Source organism: Vanessa atalanta, chromosome 3 (assembly GCF_905147765.1).
Source record: "Vanessa atalanta chromosome 3, ilVanAtal1.2, whole genome shotgun sequence".
NCBI classification, from domain to species: Eukaryota; Metazoa; Arthropoda; class Insecta; order Lepidoptera; family Nymphalidae; genus Vanessa; species Vanessa atalanta.
In genome coordinates this window covers 10,781,013-10,806,817 of record NC_061873.1, presented here as the reverse complement: position 1 = coordinate 10,806,817, position 25,805 = coordinate 10,781,013, and the positions used below count along the sequence as shown (strand labels likewise).

Here is a 25,805-nt window from a genome sequence, read left to right as displayed (position 1 = left end):
GTAATAGTATGTGATCACGTAAGAAACGTATCGTAATAACATCGCATTTATCGTATAAGCACTCTTTGTATATGTGTGTGTACACAAATTTAATCCACAGAAAAAATATATAATATTTTTTTTTATATATAAAAATAAATAAATTGTATATAATATAATTTATACAAGATGCCCCTTTAATTTCGTACTATTAAACTTCATACGAAGTTATCCATTCTATTTTCCCTAATATAATATACCGACGTTCCAAACAGATCGTTATATTTGGTTTTGCGTTAATAGTCAGTAAGGACATGCGATATGTTTCAGGGCTAGAACATATATAGCGTCATTCGTATAGGACAATTGCATAAAACTTTTATAGAGACATTGTAACGTATACCAGGCATTGATTGTTGAATAAAAGTCATCTGAGATAAAAATATATAAAAAAGTAATGTTAAGTAAATTGTACGTGTCTCACTGCTGGACTATTGTTTTAGTAGAAAACTTCTCCAAAAAGGAAGATTTGGACAAGTTTTCTACAAATCAAATTAAATCCTTTATTAAATACAGAGGCATCACTGACTTATTGATTGTCAAGTTAAGCACTAATGTACGTTTCGGAAATAAAAATACCCTGACCTGGCCGGCAAAAGAAACATAGTAGTTTTTTTTGTCAATTTATAGTATTTTTAACGATGTTTCTTTATCCGATTACGAGATGAATTGGGAACACAATTGAAGCACACGCAAATTCAGTGAGGCTTCACCGGAATCACGTATACTAACTACACGGTTAAGTCGCCTCTAATATATATCATACTTCACATGTAAGTTAAAAGTACTAAGAGTTTCTGTAGCTAAACACAGCCTCCTCTAAGGCTACATGGCGGGCTCAATCATGTGTGCTTATATCGATCGATTAGTGCGCTTACTTGATTACATTAGATTTTCATAATAAGACAATAAGAATCAAGTAATATTAATCATCAATATTTATAAAATGATCACGTTATCGTGATTACTAGTTTGATACAGAATTTTACTTCTAATTTTTATTTCTCACATTTCAAAAGACTGCGCCCATTATGTTAGTGCCTTTTCACGTGCACGCGGTGTTCTCTAAACGGCACGGTTTACTCTTTTTTATTTGGTGGGGTTTTGTGCAAGCCCGTCGGGGTAGGTACGACACTCATGAGATATTCTACCGCCAAACAGCTATACTTAGTATTGTTGTGTTCCGGTTAGAAGGGTGAGTGAGCCAGTGTAACTATAGGACATAAAACCATAACACCAAGTTTGGTGGTGCATTGGTGATGGAAGTAATGGTTAAAATTTCTTATAGTGCTAATGTCTATGGGCAGTGGTAACCACTTACCATCGGGTGGTCCATGAATTTAGGGGTAAGTCAGATGAAATAGGTGCGCTTTTAGAACTTTTGTGATGGAACACTTTTTATTGGAATTTTCATTCATTTCTCTAAGGGAAGTAGATTAAAAGTAAAATTTAGTATCTTCAGTTCAATTTAATCCCCTTAATTCATAATTTACTTACTATGATATACACTTACTCTCCATACAACATCAAGCGACGTGGTGGATTGATGAGTTACAAATTTGTGAAGATGTGTAAACTTATACACATCAGTAAGTCAGGCAAATAAAATTATTTATGATCGATGTTAGGAAGCGATCGCCCGTGTATTCCTGCGCCCATTTTGTTGTGAAAGAGTCTATACAAGTATTGACTTGTATAGAAGACTGAAAACAGTTGACGTGTCAAAATCTTGTAGTCTACGAGGACGGGCGACACTCGGCCATGAAAACTCTCATAATATCTCTAGTCTATATAAATCAAAAATAATATCAGTATTTAAAACGGGATATTTACCATGTTTTTTATTTTTATTCGGTGGAGCTCGATATTTCGACATTATCTCTCGTGTCTCGTGAACAAGACATTCGTAGATAAGTCTCGTAAAAAAACATGGTAAATATCCCGTTTTAAATTATACTGATAGTAATACAAAAAATCTCTGTTAATTTAAAATATTATATAAAAAATAATATTTGTACTCTGTGCGTACTTAAACCACTAAAACGATTACGATAAAAATTGGGAGTTATTCTGTGTAAAGTCGAGAAGATTTCTGGCACAAAACAATAGAAATTTATTTGTTTTCTTATCGCGAGACGGGTTTGCTAGCTTATATTAAATCTGGATATATTGTGCTGTTGATAAATATGATTATTCGATAATATATATATTGCGATGACCTTACTTAAAGGTCAGTAGTTACTTCGATTGACAAATATTGTTAAAATTAAATAACTCAGAGCAAGAAGAGTCTTATATATTAACAGCGTAAGCTGATTTTTGTCCCAGGGATTATGGATTATGCACATAAAAAAACGGTTATAATCTCATCTTGAAGAACTTAAGCTGTGGATGTGCAGAAAATTGAAGAGGATTCTTGATTGAATTTACTAAATTGTTGCAATTTAACAAATAATTAATTTTTGAAAGCAAAAAGAAGTTACTGGCCGGTGAGGAAGCTACGGCTGTATAGAAAAAAAAAGAAAAACGTAAACAAATTTAAAGTAAATAGTTTTCGACTTACACCAAATTCTAACCGAACTAATACTATTTGACATTAGAAATTTCATTTAAATAAGCTTTCATAATTTTTGCGCCTTGCAATTTACAATTAAATGAAATCAAAATAATCATAAGTTCAATCATAGGTTACGAAATTCCCAAAAAAATCTTATGATTAAACGCGAAAATTCGCGACAGGCCCACTAGTTTAGCTTATGACATAATTGTACTTATTACGTCACTATGTTATAACTTCTGTTAAATGTCGCATAGTCATCAATAATAATGAACAGAGTGGAAGGGTCAGATAAATAACTTAACATTTGTTATAATAAAAATGTCTTTTAGTTTTAAACTGTATATAACGATCTATTACGCAAGGTACAAAGATGTATCAATTGGCTAGGTTACCACACTCATTACAGGTGAATACCAATATGCTAATTATTATTGGGATGTACGTTCATTATTAGTCCAAATATATTTCCGATGTCGCCCTTCATCCCAGAAGGGTTCTGATATTGATTTGTCCTTTGACATTTCAGATTAGCGGACTATGGAACAGTAGTCGCGTCATTCGTCAGTAGTCTGAAGTAGGCCGAGGATTTGAGCCACTCAGTTAAACAGAATCAGTCAGCGGATATGGTCCTTAATATAATGTAAGAGGTAAAGCGTCCTAAAGACATATATATATATATATATATATATATATATATATATTATAAAGTCACATATATATTTCATATATTTCTCACAAAATAGTTAATAATGCCAAGGAAAATAAATGAACGATGAATATATTATGTACATTAAAGAAACACATTTTGTTATAGACGGAAATCCTACATTAAATCAGTAAAACTATTCTGTAAAATCACACTCGAAACTCGCCGCAGAACACGATCGTGAAATATTATAAAGTGTTATGCGACATTGACTAGAAACTTATATTTAAAGAATATGGTAGATACGGTATAGAATAGTAATCAATTTTCAACATTTCATGAATAAGATACAAAGTGATTTATACAATAACTCTAATTTGTACATCCACTAAAGTAGAACGCTAAATTCTGAGAATAAATATTCAATTCAAACACAAAACCTTCTCGCATCTTTGATTTTAGAACAATCAATTACTTCAATATATATTTACTAACAGTTCATTAGCAGCCCGTTAATGTCCCACTGCTGGGATAAAGGCCTCCTCTCCCTTTGAGGAGAAGGTTTGGAGCATATTCCACCACGCTGCTCCAATGCGGGTTGGCGGAATACACATGTGGCAGAATTTCGTTGAAATTAGACACATGCAGGTTTCCTCACGATGTTTTCCTTCACCGCCGAGCACGAGATGAATTATAAACACAAATTAAGCACATGAAATTTCAGCGGTGCCTGCCTGGGTTTGAACCCGAAATCATCGGTTAAGATGCACGCGTTCTAACCACTGGGCCATCTCGGCTCATATTAACAGTTCTATATTGAAATATCTGTTATATAAATATTTTGAATGTCACCATCATCTTAGAATTCGTTGTAGAAGTATATATTTGAAAATGAACAGTGAACCAGTTACTAAGGGGTTCTCTTCGCTCAGCATAATTGAATAATTCGTCGTAAATTATCTTTATTGATTCGATTAATTTAAATATATTTTATATTCAATTCCACGGCACAATTGACTGTAATTGTGATTTTTTTTTAGAATCTCTTCCAGCGTGGTTAAGTGGCAACGTTTGATTGATTTAAGGTTACAATTTGTACCAAAAATTTGCATTGAGTATAAAAGTCAGACTTATCTACGTTCTCTAATAATATCCAAATGATACGATGTGTTCTTTTTTTTATTAAAACCTTCTTCGAAGCGCACTCCAACCTCTGATAATAAGTTTTACGTTATTGGTTGAATAGTTTTTTCAGTTAGAGAACATAATCATTTATTAATATATGAACAAATATTGTATCATTTATGTAAATATACTACTTATACATTTATTTTTCGCAGATTTTAATCATATTGATCAAGTTTTCTCTCCGTCTTAGGGTTGTCACAAATATACAGATTTTATTGTTTTAGCATTAAAACCTTTTTTTGAGTTCGCTGCAAATAAACGTGTATGTATGTCGTGAAAGGTACTTATCACACCTATGCTTATGTGAATATGAACAATAAGTTTTCCTTAATATTTGTAGAAATAATATAACACAGATTTACTTAAACACAGACGTTGAGTCTGATTTATATATTTGATCAGTTAACAATGGTTTGCTAAGAATTTTATTGTCATTACATTATTTTTTATTCAATAATCGTAATACTTAGTGTTATTGTGTTCCGTTTTAAGAGTGAGTAAGTCAGTGTAGCGCCAGGCACAAGGGACGTTACATCGTAGTTTTCGAAATCGGTTGTGCATTTCGATGACATGGATGGTTAATATTTCTTAGTGCCTATGTTTATGAGTAATGGTAATAAACTTACGATCAAATGGCTCATTTGCCAATCCGTCTACGAATAATAATTTTATGTATAACGACCGTGCTTATATTTGAAATATTTTTGAATATGTAAGTTTGGGGTAAATTATTCCTCTATCGTTCCACTTGTTTTTTTTTTTGTGTCACATTGGTTCATATTATAATTGTTCTAGTTTTCTTTCTGATTGTGTTACGTGTAAGCTATTAGATTATCACATTGGACATAGATGTATTCACTCGTAAAACAACACGAAAAAATTAAAAACAAGGGTAATCATATAATCTAATTTGTATTTTTTGTGCTGTGTATGCTCTTATAATAATCGTCTAAAGCACACTAAGACTTCTTGTGAACACGGGCCTCACATAATATTAATGAACGCGGATAATTCAACGAGGAGGGGCGCGCCTTCATGAGAAAATGGATCTATATTTTTTTATCAAATAACAACGTTCTGGAAGAAACAGTATATTTTGCGCGCAATTAGTGCGTTCAAATAAAAAAAGCAAAAAAAATTGGATCCGACTTAGTACATGTATTTCACATAAGTTAAACATCATTTCACAGTTACGTTTCAGTAAAACGCATTAAAAAATTTACTTAAAAAATATATCTTGATTTTCTCCGTCATCCCGCTCTAACAATGAACACTTTTCTAAGCGAAATATTAAAGCTGTGACTATGTCAAAAATGAAGACGTCAAAACCCGTATAATCCAATAGGCAGGGTACATCACTAGCATTCGTCATACAAGATAAATTTCCAGTAGAACACTATGAAAGTCATTTCAGCTGTATTCAAACATTACTTTAACATCGAAGCGAGCTTGGAACGGAAATTGTCGACGCAGTGTAGTTCTATAAACCGTCACGTTATACTCGATAGAATATTTAGTTTCTCGTTAATAAAAATGTGTAACATTCATCTCAATAAATAAAAATGTATGTTATCTTTGCGTTCCTATACCATTTATCAAATTGTAATGAAACTTTGGCAAGTGGTCTACCTGAAGGTTCCTGGCTCAAACAAAAGATATTTTTGTTTCTTTTTTGTTTTTATATATAAATGTTATATGTCGCTAACTCTTAGCTTGCGAATCCAGTATGGGTAGCTATAAATTATAATAAAATTGTTTATATTGTGCCAAACATTTTATTAAATATATATACAAATATTTAAGTAGGTATGTAAAAACTTAATTACAAGACTATCGGACTAATATCGTGTAAATCGTAAGACGTAAGAGTGTAGAATGCCACCCAGCCAGGTGACCCAATAAATTAAACTAAATGCATAGATAGAGGTGCAGGGCACAACCGCGTACTTTTGTTGACACAATATGGTAAATCTTCACACGTCTGTGATATAAACTCAATCGGAATAACTATCGTATAGAGAACGTACTACACAAGAAATCAAATTTTATTTATTTATTTATAATAAAAAACTGTATGCATATCACGATGATATAATTCTAGCTGGCTTCGCTCGCGTTTTGGTGGTTGACCTATCTATATAAATAAATATAATATATACATATAATATAAATATTGGGCAATATCATATACATTACACTGATCCCAATGAAAGTAGCTAAAGCACTTGAGTTGTGGAAAATCAGAAGTAACGACGGTACCACAGACACCCAGACCCAAGACAACATAGAAAACTAATGAACTTTTTCTACATCGACTAGGCCGGAATTCGAACCCATGTAAAGCCGGTGTACGCGCTACTCAACCACGGAGGTCGTCGTCGAGTAGATCATCGCAGGTCATCTATAAAGGTAGCTTATGTCCTACCTTGGAGTTTGCTATGTACCAAATTTCATCAAATTCAGTGGTTTGGTCATGAGAGAGCAACAGACAGACAGACAGAGCTACTTTCGCATTTATAATATTAGTATAGATGTCTAGTAAAAAGCGTACTATTATTTTTCCATTCTCAGCTTTAATGTAGTCTGGCAGGCATCGCTCTTCATGGCAGCCATCTTCCTTATTTATAAGCGGTGTACAAGTTTTATTTCTGTACAATAAAGTGATTTTTTATCGTACCAAGTTGTATTGTACGTTCTTCGGGAACGAAAGTAGAATATAGTATGATTTTTTTTTCAACAAAAAAGGCATTTCTAGTTCTTCTATAACAATGGAAAAATAAAGAAAAGCTAAAACGAGACTTAGCTAACTTATTACGGCAACTTTTAAGCGATCGCCATTAAAATTTGTCCGGTGGGTTTTGGCTACTGTTTCATAAAATATATTGTAAAAATCAATTTTATATTATAATTGGAAGCAGAATTATTCCATAAGAAAAAACTCGAAACTCACCATAGTAATTCACTGTAAGATTTCACTTTGTATCTCACTTGTGAAATGCCATTTTGATACGTGTAACCTATACATTTTATAATCATTAAAATCACTGGTCGCATATCACATTCTGATATTTCAAGGTCGTGTTCTGCAGTGACTTTCGAATTTCTCGTTCCAGAATAGACATACAGAACACGAGAGTGAATTGTAAGAATATAATATTTGACATTAACTCCAATAATTATTAAAGGAAACATGTATCAAAATGGCGTATCACCGTAAGCCAGTTGCAAAATTTTCGAGTGAGATGCGATGTGAAACTAACAGAACCGCACTGGAGTTACCAGTTCACAAAATATTCGGAGTGAAGATCTTAATTAAAACACATTTGGATCGTAACTTGATAATATGTCGTGTCTGTTAGAACTAAATATATCCATTTATGCACGTGACTTGAAATATTATGTCAATTACTGAAATCGTTTCTTAAATCACAGACGTCTGCAGACCATGCGTACAAAAATACCAGTCTAATCAGACTAACATGTTATGTTAATTTGTTGAATGTTATGTCACTTTTAAACTAACCTTCCCCCCCCCTCGTCCCAAAGAACATAATAATATAATATTAAGGCAAATAAGACATTGGCCGTTTAGGTTGTCGATATATGTTTTATACAATCATAAAACGAGTGGAACGTAACGTATGCAAATATAATTTCCAGAGCTGAGCTCTGAGCTTGGCGACGGAAATGAGAACAAATGATGGAGGCAATACTCTTACCCACGGTAACATATTATTTAAAATGTAAGCCATATTTCACGCTTTAAAAGATTTTCTTTGCAGGAATTTCATATTCTTTTCACTATACTGTAAGAACTATAATGTATGTTAGTTGTATATTTTACGCAAATTAGTAAGTGGTAAAATGAGCTAACCTAAGCCCAACAGTGGGATTTACAGACTTTACCTTTTTATAGCAACTAATTATGTAGTATGTAACGCACCACGGACCCCATGACCCATATGAGAGTAGAGAGCGTTATGCCGTTTGCCGTCACCTCATAACATGTCCTGATCCTACTAATAACTCTCAAGTCAGGCGATATATGATTAACATCTATATCTACATCAATAAGATTTTACTGGGTATTAGGCGATAGAATAGCCGAGATGGTCGAGTGGTTAGAACGCGTGCATCTTAACCGATGATTTCGGGTTCAAACCCAGGCAGGCACCACTGTATTTTCATGTGCTTAATTTGTGTTTATAATTCATCTGGTGCTCGGCGGTGAAGGAAAACATCGCGAGGAAACCTGCATGTGTCTAATTTCAACGAAATTCTGCCACATGTGTATTCCACCAACCCGCATTGGAGCAGCGTGGTGGAATATGCTCCAAACCTTCTCCTCAAAGGGAGAGGACGCCTTAGCCCAGTAGTGGGAAATTTACAGGCTGCTAATGTAAATGTAATGTAGGCGATAGAATAATATGTCCGAATAAGACTACAACTCCAAGAAATCTTCTTGTAAATAAAAATTGATGGATGTTATTGTTTAAAAGTGGATGATGTCGGTTTTATTTGTAGTTGATTCATCGAATTCGATACTGTTTGACCGATCACCGTCAAAGTTGGCAAATATATTGCACCTATATGAAAACGTCTGCCAGGAATGGCTCGTAAGATATATTCTTATATATAGTGTATAACTATTGAGTATTTTATTTAATATAAACCAAGACTTACCGGGCTTAAGCGAGTTCTACCGAAGTTCTAGAATATTCATGAGTGAAGATAGGTTTCGTGGGAATCTAAACTTGATAAGTCCGACCGCTGAGAGATTGGGCTTCTGACGTCTGTCCGTTGGTCATGAGCGTCATGATTGTAGTTACGTAATAAATATTTGACATAACATTGTAACCGTGCAATGTGAATTAAAAAAAATATTGTTTTTCATATTTAAAATTTAAAGGAGCGAAAAATTATACAATTAATTGTTAGTTGATATTACGATATCGTCAGTGGTAAAGATACCAGTGACGCTAAAGAGCCAAAATGGTCCTTTTGGAAAATGAGACTTAAAATAAACGTATTTAAACTCACTTTTCAATAGTCTCATTTGGGCGCTTTATATTTTCTTCTTTTCCAATACATATAGGTTTTAATTTAATTCTTTAGTAGAGAAAATGAATATATAGTTTCATCTTGAATTCTTCGTCACCTCAAAGACAGATCGTTCATTCGATTGAACCTATTAAGAATGCATTCTCTCCGTGACTGGACAAAAGTTAAATTTGGAATTAAATGTATGATAATTTCATTATTTAACTATGGTAATAAATATATAAATGTTATTTTTTTACGTTAAGTAAAAATTCTGGCTTTTCTTTAAAAAATATGACGCGATACATATTCATGTTTTCCGCAAGTAAGGGTTCCGTGAGAAAACCTAGATTTCGTGAAGGACCTGTCTTACATCGCACACTTTCAGAACATGCTAACAAGATACACATATATAAAAGTACCACTATGCGAACATATAATGGTATTTATTCTTAAAAAAAGATAATGTCAACTCAAGTATATATTTATGTATTAAGATTGAGTTAGGACCTTTATTTGACAAACAACAGTGCTCAGTATTGTTGTGTTCCGGTTTGAAGGGTGAGTGAGCCAGTGTACAGGCACAAGGGACGTAACATCTTAGTCCCCAAGGTTGGTGGCGCATTGGCGATGTAAGGAATGGTTAATATTTCTTACAGCGCCGTTGTCTACGAGCGTTGGTGACCACTTACCATCGGACAGATTTGCTCGTCCGCAAACCTATATATGTCATAAACAAATATAAATAGTCACAGACGACAATATATAAAATACGTTCAGTACCATTTTCATCATCAGCTTGTCAGCCAACATTTTTTTTATCTTTGCTAGCTATTGCCGAGAAAAAAATTATGGAAATAAGTTTATGATTTTATAATTACATTTTATGTCCGTCATTCAAGATCGTGGTTTGCGGTTGGTTTTGTTTTTTGTTCTTACATAATAGCTCTACAGATCTCAATGCTCTCAAAATTATATGAGCTTCCGTTACTTAAATTGGCATGTACCTACTTCTGAAACACAAATATATAACACGAGGGTAGTATTTCTTTAATTTATATATTTCTCGATATATTTTTTTATTTATTATTTTATATTTTAATTAATAAGAGACTAAAATTATATAAGTATATTAGATAAAGCCGCGGCTTCGTCTTTGTAGAATTGTTTGTTTGTGACGAAATTCCTCTAAACTAAACTTTCTCCCTTCGGAGGGCTCAAACTTGCTTCTTACAAAATTTAATCAAAATTGGTTCATTAGTTTAGTCGTGAAAATGAAACAGACATACAGTTAATTTGCATTTATAACATAAGAAAGTATTAATAAATATATAACTTTAGTTTTCTAATTAATTATAAACATTCTATCAACGATATTATACATGTAAGAAGAACTATATTATACTATATCTCGGTATATGTATCCGTTATTATGTAAAACCTTTTTATAAAGATATTTCGTTGATGTCAAATTCAATTTAAAATATCCTTTGAAGTTAACATTAAAATTATATCGTATATATATTTGCGCTAAAAGAAAGTATATTACAAAATAAGTATCTAGTGCATATATTACTTTATATTTAATTTGTAATTTGTATGACAGACAAAAGTAAAATACACTTGGTAGTAGGTCTTTGTGTCGTTTGGTCAGGTGTCACTGATCATATGTTCTACCAGGTGGTAGACCAGTGATGCTTATTATTGTTGTGTTCTGTAATGTGTAATGTGTGATAATTGTACATCAAGTGGCCTATTTGAAAACGGCCAATCAATTAATTTTCTAAAATCTTTAATGCATACTTTATTCTCAGATCTGTTTATAGTGAGATTCATAGAGCGCTGGTCCAACGCTTATATACACATACTATTGATATACTGACTTATTATAAAGTTGTTTATTGAAAATTTAGGTATTTATATATATTTAACGTCCTGCTAAATATGTCGGTCAACCTTAAATACTAATTTGAACAAGAAATACTGTTATACGATAAGTATCGAAATTATTTAAACACTGGCCCTGCTCGTATTTTAGAATGGGTTTTAAGCCTGAAATTAATTTCATTTTCGTTTACCTTATTCATTTAAAATTTACGAGCAACCAAAGAGGTTAAACAAAATAGTTTAACCTTGTAGCTTATGAACGTTTAAATTTTATTTTATTTTACTAAATTTGTGGAAATTCTTTGAAAACTATGTTTGGGTCAATACGTTAAATATTGACACGATAAAACTTAAAATAACTAAATTAAAAAGCTATATATTATAACTTATAAATATATCCTTTTAAAGTTTGAAAATAGAACATTTATAATCACTTGTACTATTTATTTGTGTTTGTTGCAATCAGGCAGAGAGAAAGATCAGTCAAGAGATATGAAGGCGATTTGTTGGTTGATACAAATGGTTAATATTTTAGAGAATAGTACAAGATGCCTTTGCCAATTCAATTTTATCAAAGTATTAATAAAAAATAATAAATAGAACTACCGGCTCGAAAAAGGTAACACCCAGAATTGGATAGGAACGATGAAAGAAATGTGTTATTTTTGTTAAGTTTCATAATCGCTTATAAAGTAGACTATGATATGAATTCTTAATGCTATAATTCTTAAAGTCATATTTTATTATCTTTCTTATATTATGTTCTTTTATTTTCTTCTAATTCAATAACAGAGTGAGATTGGATCCGGTATTCTGTTGTTCAGTTGTATACAATGCCTCACAAAAGTTTGTTTTCTGGTTAGAAGATTAACAGGTGTCATAGAGAGTCACAATATCTAACTTCAATATTTTTCGGAGCGTACAATTAATTAAAGAGAATTTATAATAAACGAAACTCAATTTTCCAATTTTTTAACTTTTCTTTATTAAGTTCTTAATACACTGTAGATTGACTGAAAAATCATCTACTCCAGAAAAAATATTATAGAGATAGCGGCTTCATTTGCCCAAAATAGAATGCCATTAAGACAGACACGTAAGGCATTAAATCTTGAAATTAGCCAATATTTACCAGGCGAGCCGTAATAACGTCGGTTAAGATATTTCCTTTCGGTAAATGCTGCAGTATTGCTTTTACTTGCTAATATAATTAAACGGGTAGCGGGTATCATTGCAATTCCGCAACAGTAATGCCTATTAAAATGTAAGTTGATACTATTGGATCTATTTAGTCTTCATTGATATCTAATGATAAGGACAATTTTTACATTATTATACAAGCCAATATATTGTTAAATCATCCACAAACGATACTACACATGCATATTGAATTAGTTAAGTTTATTATTGAAGATCATATTGTGTGTGGGTATAGAAGAAATTTACAAAACAACAAATAAGAGTTATTAGTGTAAATGAATAAGAGAAAGGGTTTAAAGGATGGTCCCTGTGGGACCCCCTATTAACTAAGATCCCAAAAGGAACCTCTTTCATTTTATGCCGACCCTTTGAAATCAATTAGCTTGTTAAATAAAGATAAGAATTTTTTGACCCGACTGGTACCGGGTGGTACCAGTAAAATTATCAGATATTCTACCATCAAACAATACATCAAACTTTGTATTGCTTGAGGGAGCCAGTGTAACCAGACACAAGGGACTTAATATCTTAATTCCCAAAGATGGTGGCGTATTAGCAATGCTAGGAATGGTTAATATCTCTCACAGCGCCAATTTTAGTATTTATCGGTGATGATGCCTACTGACCATCAGGTGGGCTACCTGATTTGGGATATTTAATAATTTTAAAGTTATACGTAACATATCTTTTAATAGTAAAAATAGTCAAGTAAGTCATATATAAAAAGCTAATTAAAATCCTGATTTACAAATTCGAAAACCCATACCTTATTCATTAACCTTATTAAGAGTACAATGGACTTGTTAACTAGATTAATTACTTTTTAAATACTATATAAAATAGTCTTATTTTATATGTTTAAAATGTTGCTACTCGCCTGTTTCATTAAACGAAAATCATAACATAATCAATTTTTGCGTCGAATTGCAGTACATAAATGTCAATAATTTTCTTTATGTATTATTAACAAGATTAAGTGCATCGTCCTAAAGTAAAATATTTGTTATTAGGATAATGTCAGTATCGAAGGTTACAAGTAACCCCAGAGATTACTTAGCTGTAACTTTTTATTGGCTTCAGCATTTCAGAGGCTTCATAAAGGTTACTGAAATGAAGGTCGGATAGATTTATTGCCGTAAGCAGTTATATAGTTACTTACCGAATATCGGTTAAAGTCAGAAGCCTTAAAAAGTGAGAAATAGCTCATAGAAGTTTCAGTGCGTTGCTATATCACGTAATTATATATAATCTTTACCGACCGGCCATTATTGGCAAAGATATATCGCAGCTGAGCGTGATAAATGCCATGCTGGAAGGAGATGGTCTCTTTGAGCGAAAACTTCATGTCACAGAAGGAGGACCGCTGACTCTCTTCGCTGAAGAAGAAGGCGTCAGCAATGCGTACCTTTTCGTAACGGCGTAAGAGTCGATGAGACTAGGAGGGTTCTCTGTACTCCAGAAACTCCTCTAGATTAGAGGCCCGCATAGGCGGGCTAACTGTCGAGGCGTCACGGTTTTATTCACAAGCAATACCGTGGCACCCTTTAACGCAGAAAGTATCGCTGGTTTTCTAGGAGGCATTTCAGCACTAAGCTCTCGAATCCATCAATACCTGCGCTTCATGAGAGGGAAACGCGTAAATGCGTTTTCCAGCAAATAATAAAAAAAATCCTCATCATATATTCTTCCTATCAATGTTATACAGCTTGAAGGGTGAGTGAGCCAGTTTAATTAAAGGCTCAGTTGACATAACATCTTCATGCCTATTTTGGTGGTGCATTGAAGATGTAACGGGTGTTTAATATTTTTAAAGTGCTAATATTTATGGGCGATCGTAACGACTTACCATTTTTTTCTATTTCCATTCAATAAATTATAAATGAAAACGCTCTCGAAGCTCAGGACAAACCTGGTGAATGCAAACTAACCATTAGACATGGATTTGTGGTTAACCTTAAATTTTGAATGACATTTTAATTAACTTAAACGGGACATTGGTTTTAAATATAGAACCTAATGAGATCAAGAAACATAATGAGATTTTTAATCAATTTTAGAACAGTGCAATTTTTAAATCACTATTCAATTTTTTTTATAATTTTAGTAGTTTTTCTCACATATTTTTAATTAGACGATGTAATTACTAGTTTCAGATATAAATAAATACATAATTTTCATATATATGTTGTTAATTGTTTGCTACTAAAAAACATCTGCTTAAAAATGGCGTAATTTTGTGTTATTAATAGTGTTTGCATTCGATACATAATTCTTTTTTTAATAATTAGTAGCTCGAGGTAAATCCTCTGGTAAAGTAAATTAACTTACATAAGAATTAAAAACATTGAATCCTTAAATATACAAATATGAATTAAAAATAGTTACGGTATAAATCTTGACCGTCGTGTCGTGTCGTGGAGTGCTGGTAAGAATGCTAGCAGCATTACTGCGTAGAATCATAATTGTGATCCTCTGGGCAAAACACGAACTAGCCTTTCTGTCACCAGCGGAGGCAATAATGTTATAGTTGTAATGAAAAAAAATCTAATAATCATATGATTTTTTTTATAAAATCTCGGGCAAAGCCTTTGCCTGTAGCACCAGATCAAGAAAAAAAAAGTATAACACGTTATTTCACTTTCATATATAAAGCACTCGCAATCAGCCTGCGATACCTCTTAAAGTCCTGTCGCTGCCATGAAATCTGTTACGGCAAAAATTTCCGATTGCAATTTAAATCTTTTCACCCGTGATATCAAAGTATGCTTGGATCAAATACTATTTTAGAAATGGCATCAAACGTAACAAAAATTGTTACATTTTTATAGAACTAGGTAGGCAAAATTGCAAATTTGCTATCTGATGGTAACTATTCACCACCACCAATAGACATGGGCGCCTTAAAAAAATAATAATCATTCCTTACATCTCCAATGCGCCACAAGCTTGGGAGCCAAGTCATTATGTCCCTTTTACCTGTAGTTACTCACCCTTCAAACCGGAACACAACGATATAAAATATAGCTGGTTGGCCGTAGAATATATGATAAGTGGGTGGTACCAACCCCGAGTGCAATTCTGTTAAATTTGTTAAATAACTTGATTACACTCATCACTCCGGCATTGAATTAATTTCTCAATTATTCTGTCCCTAATTTAAATAATATGTTCGTACTCTGTATTTTATATATTAAATTTACTTAAATTGTATTTGCGCTTGTATTTTATACGTTCACACCTCGTTCATCCTAATGTTAATCCTATTCGTTGTTGCGCTAATGTTTCTAATATAATACTTCCTGTCAAAGTACAATTAAGATGGCGCCCGAGTCGGGTCTCATGTGTATTAACAAAAAAATTAACATTGTTACGCGTGCTGGACAGATTTATATTTATAATGTATGTATATCGACTATTCGTTGGTCTAGAGGCTGGATATATGGCTGCAGATACAGTCCGAGGGTTTAAGCTTCAGGTTGGGCCGATAAAAGTTCTATATCGAAAAATTCTCAGTAACATCCTGGAGTTAGGAAGTTGGAAGTGTTTACGAGGCACGTACGTAAAGCCTTTGGTCCCGTACCTAAACTCTTTTCGATCGTGTCGGATTTGCCACCCATTGGATTATAAGATTGAGGGCACAGTGAGTGCACCTGTGCTTGTGCACACACTTTTTTTACTTTAATATGTCCTGCGTAGTTGGCTCTCCCTTGGGATTAGCGACGTTACCGAAATCGGTAAGAAAGAAATCATCGTAATCTCTAAATAATTTAGAATAAATTCGCTTTTGTCTCTGTCTGTATCTCCCCTTTTTTCTTTGTAACCACTGACTATTTATTGATTGTTTTAGGAATGTTTTTATATAGATTTTGTAAATGTTTTGCACAAAATAGCTTAAAAATGAAGGTATTTTATCTAATAACTAAAAAGTTGAAAAGTATGAAAATTCATACGCTTAAATCGCTTAAGTTGACTAAATTATAGGAGATAAATCCAAACAATGTACTCGATTTTAGATATTTAAAAGGTCTACGGAAAAGACCGTGATAGTATATGTCTATATTTTTTAAAGTACATACGGAACAATTTTATCTACAAAAAAATAGCACAACACTATAGGTTGGTTAAGATATAACCGCTTAAGATTATGTGGAACGAGAAAAATCGTTCGCTGTGAAACTGGTGGCGGAATACTTGCCGTACTAATAAAGGTTTAACCTTGGTAGTTAAAATTATCCAAATTTGAATATATCTCTTGAACTCATTTTCATCTGTGTTCACAATAAAATAATTGTACATGTATCTCATTCATGACATACTAAATAAACATACCTACTTAACATTTTATTACTAAATACACTTCATTTTATTTATGAATAAATTTGAGACGTCCGAAGTCGGGTCGAGGTAAATACGAAATAATTGAATTTTTAAGTGTTTTTTTATATTCAATTGAGGAAAAAGTATTGTAAATTTGAATATCGAATTCGTGAAAATATTTGTTTTTATATAAAATTTACTTACCGATTAAGAAAGCTATTTTTAGGGTCATGTTTAGTTGAGTGTTAATAAATAGTCTGTAAATGTGCCAATGCCTCCTCTCCTTTTAAGGAGAAGGTTTAGGCTTTACTTCTTCGATGCATTTTCGTACACATATTTCATAGAATTTAATTCACATTAGACACATGCAGATTTCCTTCAAAACCGAGCATGAGATGATGACAAATAGAGAGATAAAGAAAAATTAGGCACGTGGAATTTCAGTGGTTTTTTTTTTTGGGTTTGAAGCCGCACTCATCAGTTAAGATGCATGCGAAACTACCTTCTAAACATGGAGCATCTCGGTTTCATTTTGGTATATGGAAACTTATATTTAGACCAAATATAATACCACATCACATAAACCCTTTAGATCTATGGATCTTATATAACAATCGCCGTCTAATACGAAATTTATAGTTGAATAACTATTCGTACGAGTTAATGAGTTCCCTTTAAATACCATTCCATTTCATGAATTTGAAAGGCCTAACGATATAACGAAGTAAGATATACCACGAATACAAAAAAGTAAATTTATGTATATTATTTCTTATAAAATACTATGAAAAGGTAATGTATGCCGTCTGTCGAGATATTCGAATGTGTATGTATGGCTTATAAATCAAATCATATGTTTGTTTTCGAGCAAACTTAACAACCATAGTTAAAATCCTAAATATTGAAACTGTACAATGGGTCGAAAAGCCTCTAGCGAGAAGAATCGGGAGGGCAAACGAGTAGTTTCAAAAAAACAATAATTTACAGTCATGACTAATGTTGGACCGGCTAGTTTAGAATACACGTATCATCATTGGTTCAGAATATAAACATAAAAAAAAAAAAAACTTTATACAATTAGTAGTAAGAAGCAGTTTTAAATCTTCATGTATTATCTTATACATATGAATTCATACCTTTGATATAGTTTATATTTAACTTAGGAATTCGTTATGAGAAACAATTAACTTTATTATGGATATTCGATTTATTTAACTATTTACGAGTTTTTCTCAAAAACTCGTCATAACTCACATTGAATCGGCACACCTTATTATTTTATAAAATAAATCGTCATCCAACCGAAAACCGTTATTGTTAACCGAGCTTTAACTTTAAATGATTTATAATAGGTTACAACATTGATATGTTTAATACCTTTGCATTTTTATAATCATATCAATGAACTGAGTGACCAAGACATACCTGCACAGTGCACACTTCATCATAAAGGTTTCTCGCATTAGACCCTAAAATATCTTAATTAATTTCAAATAATAAACAAAAATTTAACTCGACTTACTCTTAATACAATTAACTTAGTTTAAGAACTAAAGAAATGATCTTTCTAATTCAATACAATATAAACAATTGTCAACGAGTAAAAAATATTATAAATAAAAACGATACGCCCTTTATAAATTAGACGTTTTAAATTAGAAATTTAAAGCAATTCTTGTATATGAATTGTTTAAAAACAGCCTATAAATAGGTTAACCCAGTGACGCTCGGATTTGTATGCAATGCATGTCAAATCACACAGTAAACGCTATGCAGAACACATTCATAAAAAGTTTAATTAAATCTAATGAACTTACCAATCTGACGATCCGGTTTGTGTATCAGCAACGAAACTCAAACTCGATCATTTATTCAACACATAAAAAAACAATTCTAACACAATAGTACATCATCCATCAAAATAATCACACGACGATCGTAAAACCTACGAATTTCCGCTAAATACACGAGTAATTTCATACATACAATTATTTTAATTATGCTTTACTTTGTTCTAAGGAAAACCGGAGTTGCTAGACTCGTGTGTGAAAGCGACGGGCACCGTCTGAATTTTGGAGGGGACTGTTTGTTGTCGACTTTGCGCATGCGAAACCACCCTTATAACGCTTTCCAGCTATTCAACTTGATCTGTGTTACAGAGAGTAATCTATTGCTGTGTCGACACGGAATATGAGTGTGCAAGAGTTTGAAGCGAGAAGTGTTCAAGCCGTTTTCATACTTTTAAAAGACTTTACGTTAACGACATAAAAGTTATATTTGGTTGTTAATTGCGATGAGGCGAGCGAATTATATACTGCTGCCGTGAGCGTTCTAGATGAGCGAGACGTTCAGCTGTTCAATGGTTTACTGCTATAATTATTTTATCAAATAATATCTCGAAGGCAAGAAAATAAATAATACCAATTATTTTTTTTGTCAATCTAAGTTGCCAAGTTTATGCGTGTTCGATATAAAAATATATATATATATGTATTGTGATATATAACTATGCATTTTTTATATGATCATATATTGTAGTGGTTCTCTTCTAAAATAAAATGATATATCCGTACAAATCTGTTTGGTGATAATATAATTAGTTGCTCGGTGGTACCTGGACAGAAGCACTAACAGGTGCTACCCGGATGGAAGTACTAACAGGTGGTAACGTCAACGTACCAACAGCTAGTATATACAATGTGTTTAAAATGTTTGCTTAATCAGTACAATTTCTCACTTAAATTTTGAGTGCTAATCGAAGCACGCTCTTGTCTTATATGGATTAGTCGTTTAAGAAAGTTGTATATCTACGTGATTAAACATAAATATGAAACGAGGAAGCTAGTAAGAAAGGTTATGAACTACTTTAGTATCGCTTCATTCCAGTGCGAAGTTACATGTCAAATATTAGTTTACATACCATCAGGCACAAGCCACGGGTGGTGGTGCATTGGTGATATCAGGAAGGTTAAATATTAATTTCAATATTAAAGTCTAATAGGCAGTGCTATCCACATACTATCAGGTATCTCGTTTGTCAGTCCTCTTATAGCATAAAAAAACGATACTTTTAAAACCACTAACTCAAGGATTGGTTGTGATACACATATATTTGTGACCCTATTTATATAACTATTGTTTTGTCTTAGGATGGTTGGTTTGCAGTGCATTGGAGCCTAGAAGTGTAAGGTGTTATGTATGCACCGTCTGTACTGAATGTAATGATCTCTTACGATCAAGTAGCTGATGGATAAGGAATGGATCGTTATTATGCCTTTCTACAATGCCTTTATAACACAAGGTACAAAATTGTCAATTTTTTTATATATTACAAGCAATTTTTTTGATCACATTAGTGTGTGGCGTGCTTAATGATAGATTTGAAGACAACAAAACATAACTGTTGGTAGGGCTTTGTTTCCATCTGGATGGCCCACCCGCTCATCATATTTTCTACCACCACACAACAACTCGATATTATTGTTTGGGGGTTGGTTTGAAGGGTGAGCGAGACACATATATCAGTCCGTCTATCTATTACATAAAATATATGTAAGAGCTAATTTTCTCGAATTAAAAAAATATCGTTTGCGATATATTGTTTGTGAAACATTGAGTTAAACCAGCATAAGCCACTGCAGAGTACGGGTTTGAAATGTCAGAGCGTATTATGCGACATCGACTATAATAGTCGTAAAGTCTAAAGGATATACGTATCAAAATGGCATATCAACGTGAGTCGGATGTTAAGATTTCTCAGGTGAGATACGGTGTGAATTTTTACAAAGTACTGCCTTTAAAGTTAAATAAATACCTCTTTACTATGCTTTTCCTATTATAGTATAATATCTGACATTTATTCAGAAAATCCCTGTTAGATTATTGTCGTCCGCAGTATTTCCTTTAGAGAAATTGTCTGGTGAATTGAATATGTGGTTCTTAAAACAAAGCGTAAGTATAGTTATCGAGATTGTAATTTATTTATTTATGTTTTATAAAGACAATGTCTGATTTTCAATATGCTATTTGGCAAATAAAGAATTACTTCAAAATTTATCATTAATACTTGTTAATTGAAGAGGAATCTAACCTAATAAACATTATTTTAGATTAGCGGTTCTTTTAAATTATTTATTTATAACATCTGTACAATTCTTATATTGTATAAAATAATTTCGGTTTTTTTTTTTACGAATTTTGTTAAAAACATTATTAAATGACACATGAACAATTTATAGACTATACACATACTGCAACAAGGAGTGACTTGCGTTTATAGTTAAATCACAATAGAAATTAAAATAAAATTTATTTATACGATGTCTGTGAACAAAGTAAGTCGCCCGCGAAACCACCAATCAAGTGCCAAGTCACTCAAAATAGACAAATACACATCTTATCTTATTTAACAATATTTATTTACAAATTCAAATTTCGAATGTTTATTATGTATTTGTAGTCTGCCTAGTTACTGTTAGCATTAATAATGATTAAGTAATCGATGTGTATAACACTCAAATCTATATTCGTTTACATGAAAACGATGATGCTGTTTTGCAGTAATGAGATGGCAATAGACGCTGTACTGTCATCTCATTCATACCACCGGTAGTAAGCAAATCTTTATTTCCTTGTCTTCGATATACAATCACTTGTATGAAATGCATTATTTATATATATTTTTAATGCACGTGTTAGATTTTTTTTATAGAGACTTAATACATGACGTCATGATATGTTAAGAATACTTTATATATCTATAATATTTTAAGGTTATAAGGTAATAAAAGATTATATGAAGCACAAATATTTATTTAAGCATTATAATAGCTGTAGTAATCGGAACGTTGTATTAATTAATATTTACATTAACACCAATTACTAACCTTTTATCTTGATAATTGCAAAAATACTATTCATATATTATCAATAATTTAACAAGCAATAACAATTGTACTTTATGACAAAATTATATCTTACTTTAAATGTAAATGCATTGCTGGTCCAGGAAACAGTAAAAGTTCTGTATAAGGAGCTTCCTTCAAAATAATGAAAAGAAAAGTCAAAGTACCCTATTATGTTATCAATACAATTCAAATATAATTTAAATCGAATTATTATTATTACGGAATTGATTAAAACATACAATAAATAATGTAAGCGTTTTTTGTTATCATCTAATTATTTAATAATTTCATACTTAATCTGTCACACGAGTAGAAAATATTTTATGTAGAGCCTAAAGTTAGTACCGAATGTCTATTACTTTTTTATTTTATTTTATATATATTAAAATATTTTAAAATTATATTTCAATTGTACTTTATAAATCTTTCGAATAATTAATAAGAGTAATGTATATTGGAGTTACATTGCTACAGCAATAATTTTGTGCTTGTCGATATTTCACTAAATTTGTATATAAATTAGCTGCAAAATTATTATTATTATTATAGTCGCTTGCTAACAAAAATAAGCTTAACAACTGTTTAAAAACTCAAACACTTTTATTACGAAGCGTAAGAAAACAAGCTTTAAGTAAACAGCTAACTAACTGAAACTCTATAGATAGAGCTCTATTTATGTTCTTTTTATTTCTCTACAAGACAAAACGACGTCTTGTTTAAAGTTTTGTGTCTACAGGTCAGAGCATATCATAAATTACCGTTGTTTTGCGATCGTTTACACAAACACACACACATATACATACAATCGCACACGCATTATACACACTCATGCAAACGTATTATAATTAAAATTATACTATATTACTATTATCAATTTTAAAGAACTGCTTTCTCTATAAGCCTAAAACACAGCCACGAGTCTCTATTATTTTACGTTCTGAAATCACTCGACATTTACTATTGTTTGATTAGTCGCCTTTATTGGATTAGTGGCCTTTTTTGTTTATGTGTATCTGCCTCATACCAATTAATGAAATTTAATATTCTGTCAGTCTAAGTTTGATTTTAATATACATTGTAAATGTGCCAAATTATTGTAAACATTTTAGACAGGTGTGCAACAAATATATTTCAATTCATCTAAAGGATTAATATCTATTTAAAAATATTATGTAAATGTAAATAGTACGACTTAAAATAATTTAGTTGAAATAAGTTTATATATAGAAAAAAAATAAAAGCTACATAAATTCTTAAACGTTTTATGCCTCGTGTATCTTTTACATCTCGACCACTTTTCTGATTTTAAACATACCTTCAGTCTGTTAGCGATATAAGGGCATTGCCTGTCTAGCCAGAGACACGCGAGACTCACCTGTAATCCTTATTACAATAGTTTTAAAGGCTAAAATTGAATTACATCGAACACTGAACGGTTAGTATCGATTTTTACAGTTTTAATGCGCTGACGACGAGAGAATATAAATTTGTCTCAGTTCAGTATGTTATGTTTTGATTGCCGGAAATAATAGAAAAAATATATAAACAACGCTACGTGTAATACAAATAAAAAACGAATTAAATAGAATGAAGAATCGTAACAATCATTCAACTAAACTCATTCGTGAAATTACTCACAGGATTGATTTTCAAGAGGAAAAGCGAGTAACAATAAACAAAAAAGAGCAAGAACACAACGAAAAAGGTTCCCAATCAAACGTAATGTAATTGTGTTTAAAATAAATAAAGACTTCAAAGAAATAATCTTGTCTAAAGTTTTTCTTAGATATGATTGCTTAACAGTGAGCTTGGATGAAGCTTGAATGTTCATAGGAGGCTTGTTCTAAAGTTTAACAGCCCGATATACGAAGAAAATGAGAGCTACGAGTACACTGAGTACAAAGTAGGAGTGAATCAATGAAAATTGTACATAGTCGTCAATCGTGATGGTCACACAGGAATGTGTACGTTGTCTAATAAAAACTATTTAAGTTGCGCGATATTGAATAATATTTTATAATTTTCGAAAGATGATTGTTTTATAGTTCTCGGAAAATGAGGAATGTCTGGAAGAGCTTTTAGTTCGGATAACTTCTAGGTGAGTATTTATTTTGCTCAGTCCTATAATTTCTTTCATGATAAGTATTAATTAACAAGTTTTTATGAGGCATCTCTGTGAAGGGATACTATGGGTCATCTGATCTGAAAAATTAACCATTCCGCATATCGTCAAAGCGCCACCAACCTTAGGAATTGATATACCTACCATATCAATTCTATACACGTTTCGTAAAATTTAAAATCAGAAAACGTTTAAAATTAATTTAAACTCATCATGTTTTTTATTTTAACTCAATAATTTTTAAAGTATTTTCAGCCGTTTTTTTTTTTTAACTAATCGGAACTATACATGTTTTAAATTAAGAATTTACAGTATTGCGTTTCTTTATAAAACATAAACGACTCCGCTCAAACTGACTGATTTTTTCGAATTAAAGGTTAAGCTGTTAGACATAAAGACTTGAAATTTCAAGGAGTACTGCGTTTCGTAAAGAGGCGCTTTAAGAATAAGTTCTGTGTTATATAGTGTTACCAAAATTTAATATTAAATAAGTATTATTTTTATATTAGAAATTGTATTAACATTTATGTTGTAGTATATTTTTATTACAAAAATAACCGTTTAAAACGTACTTTTATTTTAATGCAACATACACACTTTCCATGTTATTGAAATTATATTAAAAATAATAAAGATTTTTTTATTTTATTTTAAATTGAAGTTAAAATAAATTCTATGCAATAAAATATATAAAGTAACACTGTTATTGCTTTAGATACTTTACATTTAAACTAATAGTTGTACAAACTGTTTATTCGATAAATATCTTGGATGTAGCAACGTAGCACAGTTGGCTCTACGCCAGGGTTCATTGACCGCGTAGCTCCCGTTAAAAACAATACCAGAGACATTGTATTGTGTGTTTAAGAGCCAAAATTGACACAATTTCATTCACAAATTTACATAAATGATTTTCAAATAAATACTTATTGATTATATTATATAATAAAACATTAACTTATAGAGTCAAGATATGTACCATTAAAGTTATTTAATTTCGTAATCGGCTTGTATATACGAAAAAAAATTAAGTATTAATTATTCGAACTTATTTTTTATCAAAAAGGAAAATATATTAGTGAAGAAACATCCTTTGTTATTTTTTATTTATTTTCGTTCGTTCGCAAAGCGTATTCGTGTATTGAAATAATTTGAAAATTTATCATGAATTGTTTTAAATTAGTGCTAATATTATAGAATTAAAATATTAACTATAACGTATGAAATCCTTCTCATTCTGTATGCTGTAAGAACAAACTCGAAACTCACCACAGAATACAATATTGCAAAAGTAATCTACGATTTACTTCAATAATAACATTTAAAATATAAGAGCATCAAATGAGTCTATCACCGTGAGATATCCAACATTTCACAAGTGAGATACGATGTGGGTTCCGATTAAAATATAACCATCGTTAATGTGTCATTTAAACATGTGATCTCCTAATATTATATTGATATAATGAAGCTGAACAGTGTTTATTGAATATATTTTTTTCCATCATATAGTGCCTTTATTGAGGTAAATCACAAGCTTAGTGGTACATAACTCTACATTGCAAATCTAAAGAGCGCATCAATATCCATAAACGTTAATCAATATGGCAAACCGCATCAAACGAACATGTATAATCCTGATTTAACACACGTGAAACCGCGGAACAAAATTACATTCAGTAGTTATTTTTAGAGTGAGGTATAAAATTTGACAAATAATTTTCAAGTTAAAAAACGATTAAGTTTGTTGAAGACGAATGAAATAAAAAAGATATACGTATCAACTGTTATCAATCAATCTTGGGGATATTGTTTCCAGATTGTATTAAATAACTTGAATCAAAATAATAGAATATCTATTATTTTATTAAAGTTATTTTTAATACACTCTGGAAACAA

The 25,805-nt window shown here is 31.6% G+C and overlaps 1 protein-coding gene across 4 annotated transcripts in view; it reads right to left on the bottom strand.

Annotated features, from left to right (window-relative positions):
• Positions 1 to 18,943, bottom strand: part of LOC125077196 (sodium bicarbonate cotransporter 3) — a 69,224-nt gene extending 50,281 nt beyond the window's left edge. For all 4 annotated transcript variants that reach the window (XM_047689048.1, XM_047689050.1, XM_047689052.1 and 1 more), the window contains exon 1: positions 18,695 to 18,943. The gene's annotated coding sequence lies outside the window, so the exon portion shown is untranslated. The remainder of the gene's footprint in view (positions 1 to 18,694) is intronic.
• Between the last annotated feature and the right edge of the window lie 6,862 nt (positions 18,944 to 25,805).